The sequence below is a fragment of the Hemiscyllium ocellatum genome, chromosome 50 (genome assembly GCF_020745735.1).
Source record: "Hemiscyllium ocellatum isolate sHemOce1 chromosome 50, sHemOce1.pat.X.cur, whole genome shotgun sequence".
Taxonomy (NCBI): Eukaryota; Metazoa; Chordata; class Chondrichthyes; order Orectolobiformes; family Hemiscylliidae; genus Hemiscyllium; species Hemiscyllium ocellatum.
The window spans coordinates 2,711,848-2,723,531 of NC_083450.1; positions in this window are offsets into that span (position 1 = coordinate 2,711,848).

The following is an 11,684-nucleotide window of genomic DNA, read 5'->3' on the forward strand; positions in this document are numbered from 1 at the left end:
CCCCCCCCCCCCAGCACTGACCCTCCGACAGTGCCCACTCCCTCAGCACTGACCCCTCCGACAGTGCCCACTCCCTCAGCACTGACCCTCCGACAGTGCCCAATCCCTCAGCACTGACCCTCCGACAGTGCCCACTCCCTCAGCACTGACCCTCCGACAGTGTCCACTCCCTCAGCACTGACCCTCTGACAGTGTCCACTCCTCAGCACTGACCCTCTGACAGTGCCCACTCCCTCAGCACTGACCCTCTGACAGGGCCCAATCCCTCAGCACTGACCCTCCGACAGTGCGGCACTCCCTCAGCACTGACCCTCCAACAGTGCGGCGATCCATCAGCACTGATATATAGCAAAACCTGCTCACTTTCCCCGGGACCCCTCAGCAACATCCTGATGGCGAAACCCTCTGAAGCAGACCTGATCTCTCTAATCCTCAGCGGGATAGCCAAGGTCACCATCACGTGCCAGCGAGATTCTCTGGAGGATAATTACTCAGTGTGAAGGAGTGGAAGGCGATGTTTTATTAATGGGTTTCAGAAGCGGAATCCTTCTGTAGCCATTAACGGTGTGTGTTAATGATCCCCTCAAACACACACACACAGACAGACAGATCTGACAATCAATAACCTGTCATTTCCTCTCCAGGGCAGGCTCAGCGAGAACCTCCACCTTAATTCCCTTTCGTGGAACTCAATCTAACAGTAAAAGTCCTGTCCCTGGGGGCTCACCACTCTCAGAGTCAAGACGAAAGGGAACAATTAACTCCCCGAAATGAACGGTTCGTAATCACACAGCAATGGGAACAGGGAGCTCGACACGTACCCCAGTGAGGGTCAGGAGGGGGGACCCTATACCCCAGTGAGGGTCAGGAGGGGAGACCCAATACCCCAGTGAGAGGGTCGGGGGGGAGGGGGACCCAATACCCCAGTGAGGGTCAGGAGGGGGGACCCAATACCCCAGTGAGGGTCAGGAGGGGGGACCCAATACCCCAGTCAGAGGGTCAGGAGGGGGGAACCCAATACCCCAGTGAGGGTCGGTGGGGGGGACCCAATACCCCAGTGAGGGTCAGGAGGGGGGACCCAATACCCCAGTGAGGGTCAGTGGGGGGGGAGGGAGACCCCGTACCCCAGTGAGAGTCAACCCCTTCAGGAGGGGGAGGGGGACCCTGTACCCCAGTGAGAGTCAGCCCCTTCAGGAGGGGGAGGGGAACCCCGTACCCCAGTGAGAGTCAGCCCCTTTAGGAGAGGGAGGGGGACCCCGTACCCCAGTGAGAGTCAGCCCCTTCAGGAGGGAGAGGGAGACCCTGTACCCCAGTGAGAGCCCCTTCAGGAGGGGGAGGGGAACCCCATACCCCAGTGAGAGTCAGCCCCTTCAGGAGGGGGAGGGAGACCCTGTACCCCAGTGAGAGTCAGCCCCTTCAGGAGGGGGAGGGGGACCCTGTACCCCAGTGAGGGTCAGCCCCTTCAGGAGGGGGAGGGAGACCCCGTACCCTAGTGAGAGTCAGCCCCTTCAGGAGAGGGAGGGGGACCCCGTACCCCAGTGAGAGTCAGCCCCTTCAGGAGAGGGAGGGGGACCCTGTACCCCATTGAGGGTCAGCCCCTTCAGGAGAGGGAGGGAGACCCCGTACCCCAGTGAGAGTCAGCCCCTTCAGGAGAGGGAGGGGGATCCCGTACCCCAGTGAGAGGCAGCCCCTTCAGGAGGGGGAGGGAGACCCCGTACCCCAGTGAGAGTCAGCCCCTTCAGGAGAGGGAGGGAGACCCCGTACCCCAGTGAGAGTCAGCCCCTTCAGGAGAGGGAGGGAGACCCCGTACCCCAGTGAGGGTCAGCCCCTTCAGGAGAGGGAGGGGGACCCCGTACCCCAGTGAGAGTCAGCCCCTTCAGGAGGGGGAGGGGGACCCTGTACCCCAGTGAGGGTCAGCCCCTTCAGGAGGGGGAGGGAGACCCCGTACCCCAGTGAGAGTCGGGACAGTTTCGAAGTGCCCAGACATTACGTGAAGTATCAGTGATGGTTGATAACTTGCGGAGTGTTTGTGGATGATAATGGATCTGTCGCTCGTTGCTGGAGCCTGAAAGGTTTTAATGTTGATTACCTCATTGCAACAGGAGAAGAGATCCGGAACTCGGTTTCTGTGGATAATGCCGGAGATTATTACAGTGTCTTACTGAGTGGTACATTTCTTCCTGGTTCTGGGAACTGATGGCCCACTTTCCAGGTCAGGCTCACTTTAGTAAATTAAAAACCCATCAATGAGCTCAGATGTTGGTCCATCTTCCCCTTTCAGGGGGAGTGAGACTCATTCAAACAATTCATATACAGGCAACCAACGGCTTATAATACTGTCCCCCCCCATCAAACACTCCCAGGGACAGGGACAACACGGGGTTAGATACAGAGTAAAGCTCCCTCTACACTGTCCCCCTTCATCAAACACTCCCAGGGACAGGGACAACACGGGGTTAGATACAGAGTAAAGCTCCCTCTACACTGTCCCCCCATCAAACACTCCCAGGACAGGGACAGCACGGGGTTAGATACAGAGTAAAGCTCCCTCTACACTGTCCCCCCCCATCAAACACTCCCAGGACAGGGACAGCACAGGGTTAGGGACAGAGTAAAGCTCTCTCTACACTGTCCCCCCCATCAAACACTCCCAGGGACAGGGACAGCACGGGGTTAGGGACAGAGTAAAGCTCCTTCTACACTGTCCCCCCATCAAACACTCCCAGGGACAGGGACAGAGTAAACCTCCCTCCACATTGTCCCTCCATCAAACCCTCCCAGGGATAGGGACAGCACGGGGTTAGGGACAGAGTAAAGCTCCCTCCACATTGTCCCCCCATTAAACCCTCCCAGGGACAGTGACAGCTGTCCCTGAACTGGGAGTGTTTGATGGGAGGACAGTGTAGAGGGAGCTTTACCCTGTATCTAACCCTGTGCTGTCCCTGTCCATGGGAGTGTTTCATGGGGGACAGTGTAGAGGAAACTTTACTCTGTATCTAACTCATGTTGAGCCTGTCCTGGGAGTGTTTGATGGGGGGACAGTGTAGAGGTAGCTTTACTCTGTATCTAACCCTGTGCTGTCCCTGTCCTGGGATGGGGGGACAGTGTAGAGGGAGCTTTACTCTGTCATGTCTTGAGATGTTTTGAAACTGTCCAGGCCCTGTTGCTTGTTGCTGATTGGATGAAATGTGAAGTGTGCAGAGCCCGGCCTGTTGGCTTTCTCCAGCAGCTTGGGTTTTATTTCGGAATTCCGGCATGTGCTGTCGCCTGCTTTTCCCTGGACAGTCGGCTTGTCCTTCAGCATGATCTGAACGAATTCTGGCCGAGCCCAGCGTGGTCAGGCTCCCTGAGTAACAATAACCAGCTCAGAGAGACAGTCAGGACTCCCCACAGGAGCACTATCAGAAAGGGACAGGCAGAGAGCAGAGTGACCGCTCCGAGTTATTGAGGAGAGCTCATGGGTAGCACTGATGGGCACCACAGCAGGGATCCAGTGAGCGAACCCACAGAGACAGCTGAGGAACCCTGAGCAAGGGGCAGCGCTCTGAAAGTTTGGTGGGGGGGGGTTCAAATAAACCTGCCGGACTCTCACCTGGCGTCGTGTGTGACTTCTGACCTTGTCCAGCCCAGTTCAACACCAGCACTGCCACAGCACAGAGACAGTGAGGAGCCCAGAGCACGAGGGAACTGTCATTAAATGTTCACCCCAAAGCCATTCCTAATACCCCACCCATCTAATAGTGATGCTCTGACCCCCCCACACCCTGGTTCCTGGTCCCATTCTGTTTAGAGTCTGTCACACAGAGAGAGAGAGAACTGCATTGATTTCACCTTGTTCCCTCGAATAATTCGTTCCACTCATTAGCATCGAGCTGCTTTGTAGAAAGGACCAGGGAAAATTGCTTCAGACTTTAATTAGATTTTTCTGAAATGACTTCTCGATGCCAAATTGCCCACTCTCACGTCATAGTGCTGAGAGTTCGCACAGCGTTCAATTCAACACCCCCCCCCCCCAGTACTCATCCCCCCAGCCCCCCCCCCCACCCTCACATCTCCCACATCCCTCTATTCTTCCATTCTCCCTCTCTCCCCCCCACTCCCTGTGGGAGCGAGCCCCCCATTCTTCCTCAAATGTACATTCCGACCAGGAATCACTGATGAACGCTGCTAACTGTTGGACAGTTCACTCGCCAGGGCAGGCCTGCCTGAGCTAGGCCGCTGTGTAGTCAGGTGACCTGCAGCAGCCATTTTGTTTTAACCCTTGTGTCCGATTCCAGTCAGGATAACTCTTTTAACCAAAAGAGCTCGATATAAACAGCTTTTAGGGAGAGAAGCACCACACAGTGATTGCACAGGCTTGTTGTGAGAGAGCAGCATCCTTCCTGAGTGGTTACCGTGGTTAACCAGCCTGTAGAGAGGGTGCGGGCCTACCAATCGGTCTCTGACCCTCGCCCACCTCTGCGTGAGCGTGCTAACTCTCCAGGCCTGGGAGAACTCCAACCACATTTGGCTCCTGAAACACCCAGAGAGGCCAACCATTGAGTAACAGCTGCTGATAGTGGAGAAAATAAACAGTTTTTTTCCTTGTTTTGCTCTCTGCGCTGAATTGGTGGAAACAATTAAACTTTTTTCAGTTGGCCTGAAAAATAAATCAAGTCTCTCGGCCAAATTCCCTGCGGACTTGTATCCCCTGGCCAGGAGTTCCCGTGCTGCTGTTTGTGATTGTAACTAGCAGCACTGCCACGGTCGCTAGGAAACAGGATGGTCCGGTGGCTATGTCGGTTCACGCCTTTTCCCTTTTGCACAGGCTCAAGGGCTACAACTGTTGCCTCAAACTCAACATGGCCGCTCCATAGCAACACTATCTAGGCTATCAGTTTGTACTGAGGGAGTGGGCACCGTCATAGGGTCAGCGCTAAGGGAGAGGGCACTGTCGGAGGGTCAGTGCTGAGGGAGTGGGCACTGTCGGAGGGTCAGTGCTGAGGGAGAGGGCACTGTCGGAGGGTCAGTGCTGAGGGAGTGGGCACTATCAGAGGGCCAGTGCTGAGGGAGTAGACACTGTCAGAGGGTCAGCGCTGAGGGAGTGTCGCACTGTTGGAAGGTCAGCGCTGAGGGAGTGGGCACTGTCGGAGGGTCAGTGCTGAGGGAATGCTGCACTGTCGGAGGGTCAGTGCTGAGGGAGTGGGCACTGTCGGAGGGTCAGTGCTGAAGGAGTGGGCACTGTCGGAGGGTCAGTGCTGAGTGAGTGGGCACTGTCGGAGGGTCAGTGCTGAGGGAGTGCCGCACTGTTGGAGGGTCAGTGCTGAGGGAGCGCCGCACTGTCAGAGGGTCAGTGCTGAGGGAGAGGGCACTGTCGAGGGGGTCAGTGCTGAGGGAGTGCCGCACTGTCGGAGGGTCAGTGCTGAGGGAGTGGGCACTGTCGGAGGGTCAGTGCTGAGGGAGCACCACTCTGTCGGAGGATCAGTGCTGAGGGAGTGAGCACTGTTGAAGGGTCAGTGCTGAGGGGGTGGACACTGTTGAAGGGTCAGTGCTGAGGGAGCACCACACTGTCGGAGGGTCAGTGCTGAGGGAGTGGGCACTGTCGGAGGGTCAGCGCTGAGGGAGTGGGCACTGTCGGAGGATCAGCGCTGAGGGAGTGCCGCACTGTCGGAGAGTCAGTGCTGAGGGAGCGGGCACTGTCGGAGGGTCAGCACTGAGGGAGTGGGCACTGTCAGAGGATCAGCGCTGAGGGAGTGCCGCACTATCAGAGGGTCAGTGCTGAGGGAGTGCCGCACTGTCGGAGGGTCAGTGCTGAGGGAGTGCCGCACTGTCGGAGGGTCAGTGCTGAGGGAGTGCCGCACTGTCGGAGGGTCAGTGCTGAGGGAGTGGGCACTGTCGGAGGGTCAGTGCTGAGGGAGTGGGCACTGTCGGAGGGTCAGTGCTGAGGGAGCGCCGCACTGTCGGAGGGTCTTGTTTGAACAAGATTGACAAGCCTACAAACCACCAAGAGTTTATGATCTCTCTCTCTCTGTCTCTCTCTCTCTGTCTCTCTCTCCCTCTCTCCCCCTCTCTATCTCTGTCTCACTCTCCCTCGCTCTGTCTCTCTCTCTCTTCCTCTCTCTGTCTCTCTCTCTCTCTGTCTCTCTCTCCCTCTCTCTCTCTGTCTCTCTCTCTGTCTCTCTCTCTCTCTCTCTCTCTCCCTCTCTGTCTCTCTCTCTCTGTCTCTCTGTCTCTCTATGTCTGTCTCTCTATCTCTCTCTGTCTCTTTCTCGCTCTCTCTGTCTCTCTCTTTCTCTCTCTCTGTCTCTGTCTCTCTCTCTCTCTCTCTCTGTCTCTTGCTCTGTTCTCTGCAGTAAACCACTTTAACCCTTTCTGATCAGTTGCTGTGAGTTATACATCAGAGAACCGTTTGGAGATGAAGCAGCCACCCTGTGCCCGTTGTAACCCAGTGCAAGCAGCTGGCGAAGGACAAGTGAAAGGCAGGGGTCTGGCCAGCACAAAGAGCAGAGCAACATCATCGCAATGCCTGTGTACAGGGTCCATGGAGTACATTCCCAGTCCCTTCCTCTGCATAGGGCACAGTGGGATTTTGCTCTCTGTGTGTGTGTATGTGTCTGACTCTGTGTGTGTGTCTGAGTGTGCGTATGTGTGTGTGTGAATGAAGGTGTGTGTGTGTCAGAGTGTGCATGCATGTGTGTGTGTGTCTGAGTGCGTGTGTGTGAATGAAGGTGTGTGTGTGTCTGAGTGTGCATGCAGGTGTGTATGTGTCTGACTGGGTGTGTGCGTGTGTGTGTGAATGAAGGTGTGCCTGTGTGTCAGAGTGTGCATGCAGGTGTGTGTGTGTCTGAGTGTGTGTGTGTGAATGAAGGGTGTGTGTGTGTCTGAGTGTGCATGCAGGTGTGTGTGTGTCTGAGTGTGTGTGTGCGTGTGTGTGTGAATAAAGGTGTGTGTGTGTCTGAGTGTGCATGCAGGTGTGTGTGTGTCTGAGTGTGTGTGTGCGTGTGTGTGTGAATAAAGGTGTGTGTGTGTCTGAGTGTGCATGCAGGTGTGTATGTGTTTGAGTGTCTGTGTGTGTATGTGTGTGTGTCTGACTGTGTGTGTGCATGAAGGTGTGTGTGTGTCAGAGTGTTTGTGTGTCTATGTCTGTGTGTGAATGTGTGTGTGTGTGTGTGTGTGAGAGAGAGAGAGCCTGTGTGAGTGTGAGCCTGTGTGTGTGTGTGTGTGTGAGTCTGTGTTTGTGGGGTGTATGTGTGTGTGTGTGTGTGTGTGTGTGTGTGAGTCTGTGTGTGTGTGCGTGGGGTGTATATGTGTGTGTGTGTGTGCGTGTGTGTGTGTGTGTGTGTGTGTGCGTGTGTGTGTGTGTGTGTGTGTGTGTGTGTGCGTGGGGTGTATATGTGTGTGTGTGCGTGTGTGTGTGTGTGTGTGTGTGTGTGTGTGTGTGTGTGTGAGAGAGAGAGAGAGATGGGAAGGTTATAAGGGTGTCCCAGTTTTAACTGGAGTGGGTATGACCTGAAGGTCCATGATTATTTACCCACGGTTAAATACCTTTTATTTCTGACTGCCCTGCTCCATACCTGGATCAGCCTGGGTCTAAGAGACGGGGAAATTGGGAAGTTTTAGATACTGTAGAGCTCTTTAGTTTTTGATGTGCATGTGGTACCTCAGTGAGGTTTGGCATGTTTGTCTGAACAGGAGAGAGCCGAGTCTGTAGCCCCCTGTAAGCGTACCTAGCCAGCTCAATAACCGACACCATCTCGGGATATTTGGTAATTGGTATCCATTTGCAGGAGGTGATGTGTTGGCCTGACCAGGTAAAGTCAATGCCCAGGTTAGTACAAAGGGCTGTGCCGTTGAATTGGACTTGTGGGTGCTGGAAAAAAGGGAGTTATTGTCGATGAGATTCTGGACTGCCTCAGTCAGCCATACAGCTGGACTCGCCCCATTCTCTATCCCAGGAGGTCAGCCTTTCTCAAGCTGTGGTCAGCAATGGGGGAGCATGTGCCCTGTCTCCAGAGTTACTGCCGGCCCTGGGCTATCACACATCCACATCAGTACGTTGTGGAGTAATTATCCAGACAATCAGCAGAAAACATTTCCATGTGTTCGCGCTGGCTTCGAGCTGCTCCAACACAGCCCAACTGGGGTCACGGAAATTCACTGACCCCACTCGCAACTTTTCCCATTACCCCAACAAGTTTCCATTCCGTTAACAAGGGCAGAGAGACCAGCTCCCAAACGTGATGACATCGCCCTAACACTCCCTGTCTCACACTCCTGTACCTGGAGAGGTCTCTCTAACATCCCTCTCTCCCTCACACACACACTCCTGTATCTGGGGATGTCTCTCTAACATCCCCTCTCTCTCTCTCTCACACACACACTCCTGTACCTGGAGAGGTCTTCTCTAACATCCCCCTCTCTCTCTCTCTCTCTCTCTCTCTCACACACACACACACACACACACACACATTCCTGTATCTGGGGATGTCTCTCTAACATCCCCCCCCTCTCTCTCTCTCACTCACACACACACACACACACACACACTCCTGTATCTGGGGATGTCTCTCTAACATCCCCCCCCTCTCTCTCTCTCACTCACACACACACACACACACACACACACTCCTGTATCTGGGGATGTCTCTCTAACATCCCTCTCTCCCTCACACACACTCCTGTACCTGGAGAGGTCTCTCTAACATCCCCCCTCTCTCTCTCTCTCTCTCTCACACACACACACACACACACACACTCCTGTACCTGGGGAGGTCTCTCTAACATCCCTCTCTCCCTCACAGACACTCCTGTACCTGGAGAGGTCTCTCTAACATCCCCCCCCCCCCCTCTCTCTCTCTCTCTCTCACACACACACACACTCCTGTACCTGGAGAGGTCTCTCTAACATCCCTCTCTCTCTCACACACACACACACACACACTCCTGTACCTGGGGAGGTCTCTCTAACATCCCCTCTCTCTCTCTCTCGCACAGTCCTGTACCTGGGTACAAAGTGTGGAGGTCAGGTCCCTGCTATCTCACGGAGGGCTGGAGGGACTCGGTATGAATCAGTTGAGTGGGGCCGTCAGGGCCCACTGTTCACAAACCGCATGTTGCTAGGCCCTGGTCTCTGGAGTTCACTCAGCCCATCACTTTGAATCCTGTTCACCTACAGAGGAGAGACAACTGCCCATCACACCAGCTTTCCATTAACAAGGGAAGATCAGAATTGTCCGGCAGGCTGCTGCACAGAAAATAGGGAAATGTGTTTCCCTCGCGCCCTCCTGTCTGTTCAAACACACTATGATAATCCCCCCATCCCACGCTGGACCACCTACATCCCCAATATCTTTATAACTAATCCATGAAGTCTTCCCCAGATGAACGATACTGTTATTTACATCTTTCTGATCGATCGGTTGCCCATGATTGCTTGCAGGCCTGTCCAGGAAATGGGATCAATTTTTAGTTCAAGGAGACTCCGAGACTAGTCCTGAGAATTGGCAGCGCAGGGTCTTCGAGGTAAAACAATATCCAAGGCAAAAAAACAGAACCACTTCCCATTATATTCTGACCAAAACCCAATTCCTTATCAGCTCTCCCACATGTGAGACATTGTGTACAGCTTCTCCCTGAATGAGGGCTGGCCACTGAGCTGTGTTTTTCTGAAGCGAAGGCTGTATTTTCAGATCTTTGAGCTCTCCAACGCCTGGTTCCCTGTGCACTGAAGCCCCTGGGAGCAACCTGCCTGTGAAATCCGCTCGCGGAGAAAAATGAGACCCAGGAGAATTACAGGAACTAGCCAGCTCAAGGAGAAATGTGCAGGGTGGGGGCCAAACACACTTCACATTCCCAACACTGAGGGACAGCACGGGGTTAGATACAGAGTAACGCTCCCTCTACACTGTCCTCCATCACACACTCCCAGGACAGGGACAGCACGGGGTTAGATACAGAGTAAAGCTCCCTCTACACTGTCCGCCATCAAACACTCCCAGGTCAGGGACAGCACAGGGTTAGATACAGAGTAAAGCTCCTCTACACTGTCCCTCCAACCTAGGACAGGGACAGCACGGGGTTAGATACAGAGTAAAGCTCCCTCCACACTCTCCTCAGGCTCTGTTGCAAGGGTTGAATATGATCTGATGGAGTTGTGCCATCTGTGTGTCGCTGATGACTGTGTGATGGTGTAGCTGATGGCTGTGTGATGGTGTAGCTGATGACTGTGTGATGGTGTAGCTGATGGCTGTGTTGGTGTCGCTGATGGATGTGTGATGGTGTAACTGATGGCTGTGTGATGGTGTAACTGATGGCTGTGTGATGGTGTAGCTGATGACTGTGTGATGGTGTAGCTGATGGCTGTGTGATGGTGTAGCTGATGGCTGTGTGATGGTGTAACTGATGACTGTGTGATGGTGTAACTGATGGCTGTGTGATGGTGTAGCTGATGGCTGTGTGATGGTGTAACTGATGGCTGTGTGATGGTGTAACTGATGACTGTGTGATGATGTAACCGATGGCTGTGTGATGGTGTAGCTGATGGCTGTGTGATGGTGTAACTGATGGCTGTGTGATGGTGTAACTGATGGCTGTGTGATGGTGTAGCTGATGGCTGTGTGATGGTGTAACTGATGGCTGTGTGATGGTGTAACTGATGACTGTGTGATGGTGTAGCTGATGGCTGTGTGATGGTGTAGCTGATGGCTGTGTGATGGTGTAACTGATGGCTGTGTGATGGTGTAGCTGATGGCTGTGTGATGGTGTAACTGATGGCTGTGTGATGGTGTAACTGATGACTGTGTGATGATGTAACCGATGGCTGTGTGATGGTGCAGCTGATGGCTGTGTGATGGTGTCGCTGATGGCTGTGTGATGGTGTCGCTGATGGCTGTGTGATGGTGTCGCTGATTGCTGTGTGATGGTGTAGCTGATGGCTGTGTGATGGTGTAACTGATGGCTGTGTGATGGTGTAGCTGATGGCTGTGTGATGGTGTCGCTGATGGCTGTGTGATGGTGTAACTGATGGCTGTGTGATGGTGTAACTGATGGCTGTGTGATGGTGTAGCTGATGGCTGTGTTGGTGTCGCTGATGGATGTGTGATGGTGTAACTGATGGCTGTGTGATGGTGTAACTGATGGCTGTGTGATGGTGTAGCTGATGGCTGTGTGATGGTGTAACTGATGGCTGTGTGATGGTGTAGCTGATGGCTGTGTGATGGTGTAACTGATGGCTGTGTGATGGTGTAACTGATGGCTGTGTGATGGTGTAGCTGATGGCTGTGTGATGGTGTCGCTGATGGCTGTGTGATGGTGTAACTGATGACTGTGTGATGGTGTAACTGATGGCTGTGTGATGGTGTAACTGATGGCTGTGTGATGGTGTAACTGATGGCTGTGTGATGGTGTAGCTGATGGCTGTGTGATGGTGTAACTGATGGCTGTGTGATGGTGTAGCTGATGGCTGTGTGATGGTGTAGCTGATGGCTGTGTGATGGTGTAACTGATGACTGTGTGATGGTGTAGCTGATGGCTGTGTGATGGTGTAGCTGATGGCTGTGTGATGGTGTAGCTGATGGCTGTGTGATGGTGTAACTGATGGCTGTGTGATGGTGTAACTGATGGCTGTGTGATGGTGTAGCTGATGGCTGTGTGATGGTGTAACTGATGGCTGTGTGATAGTGTAGCTGATGGCTGTGTGATGGTGT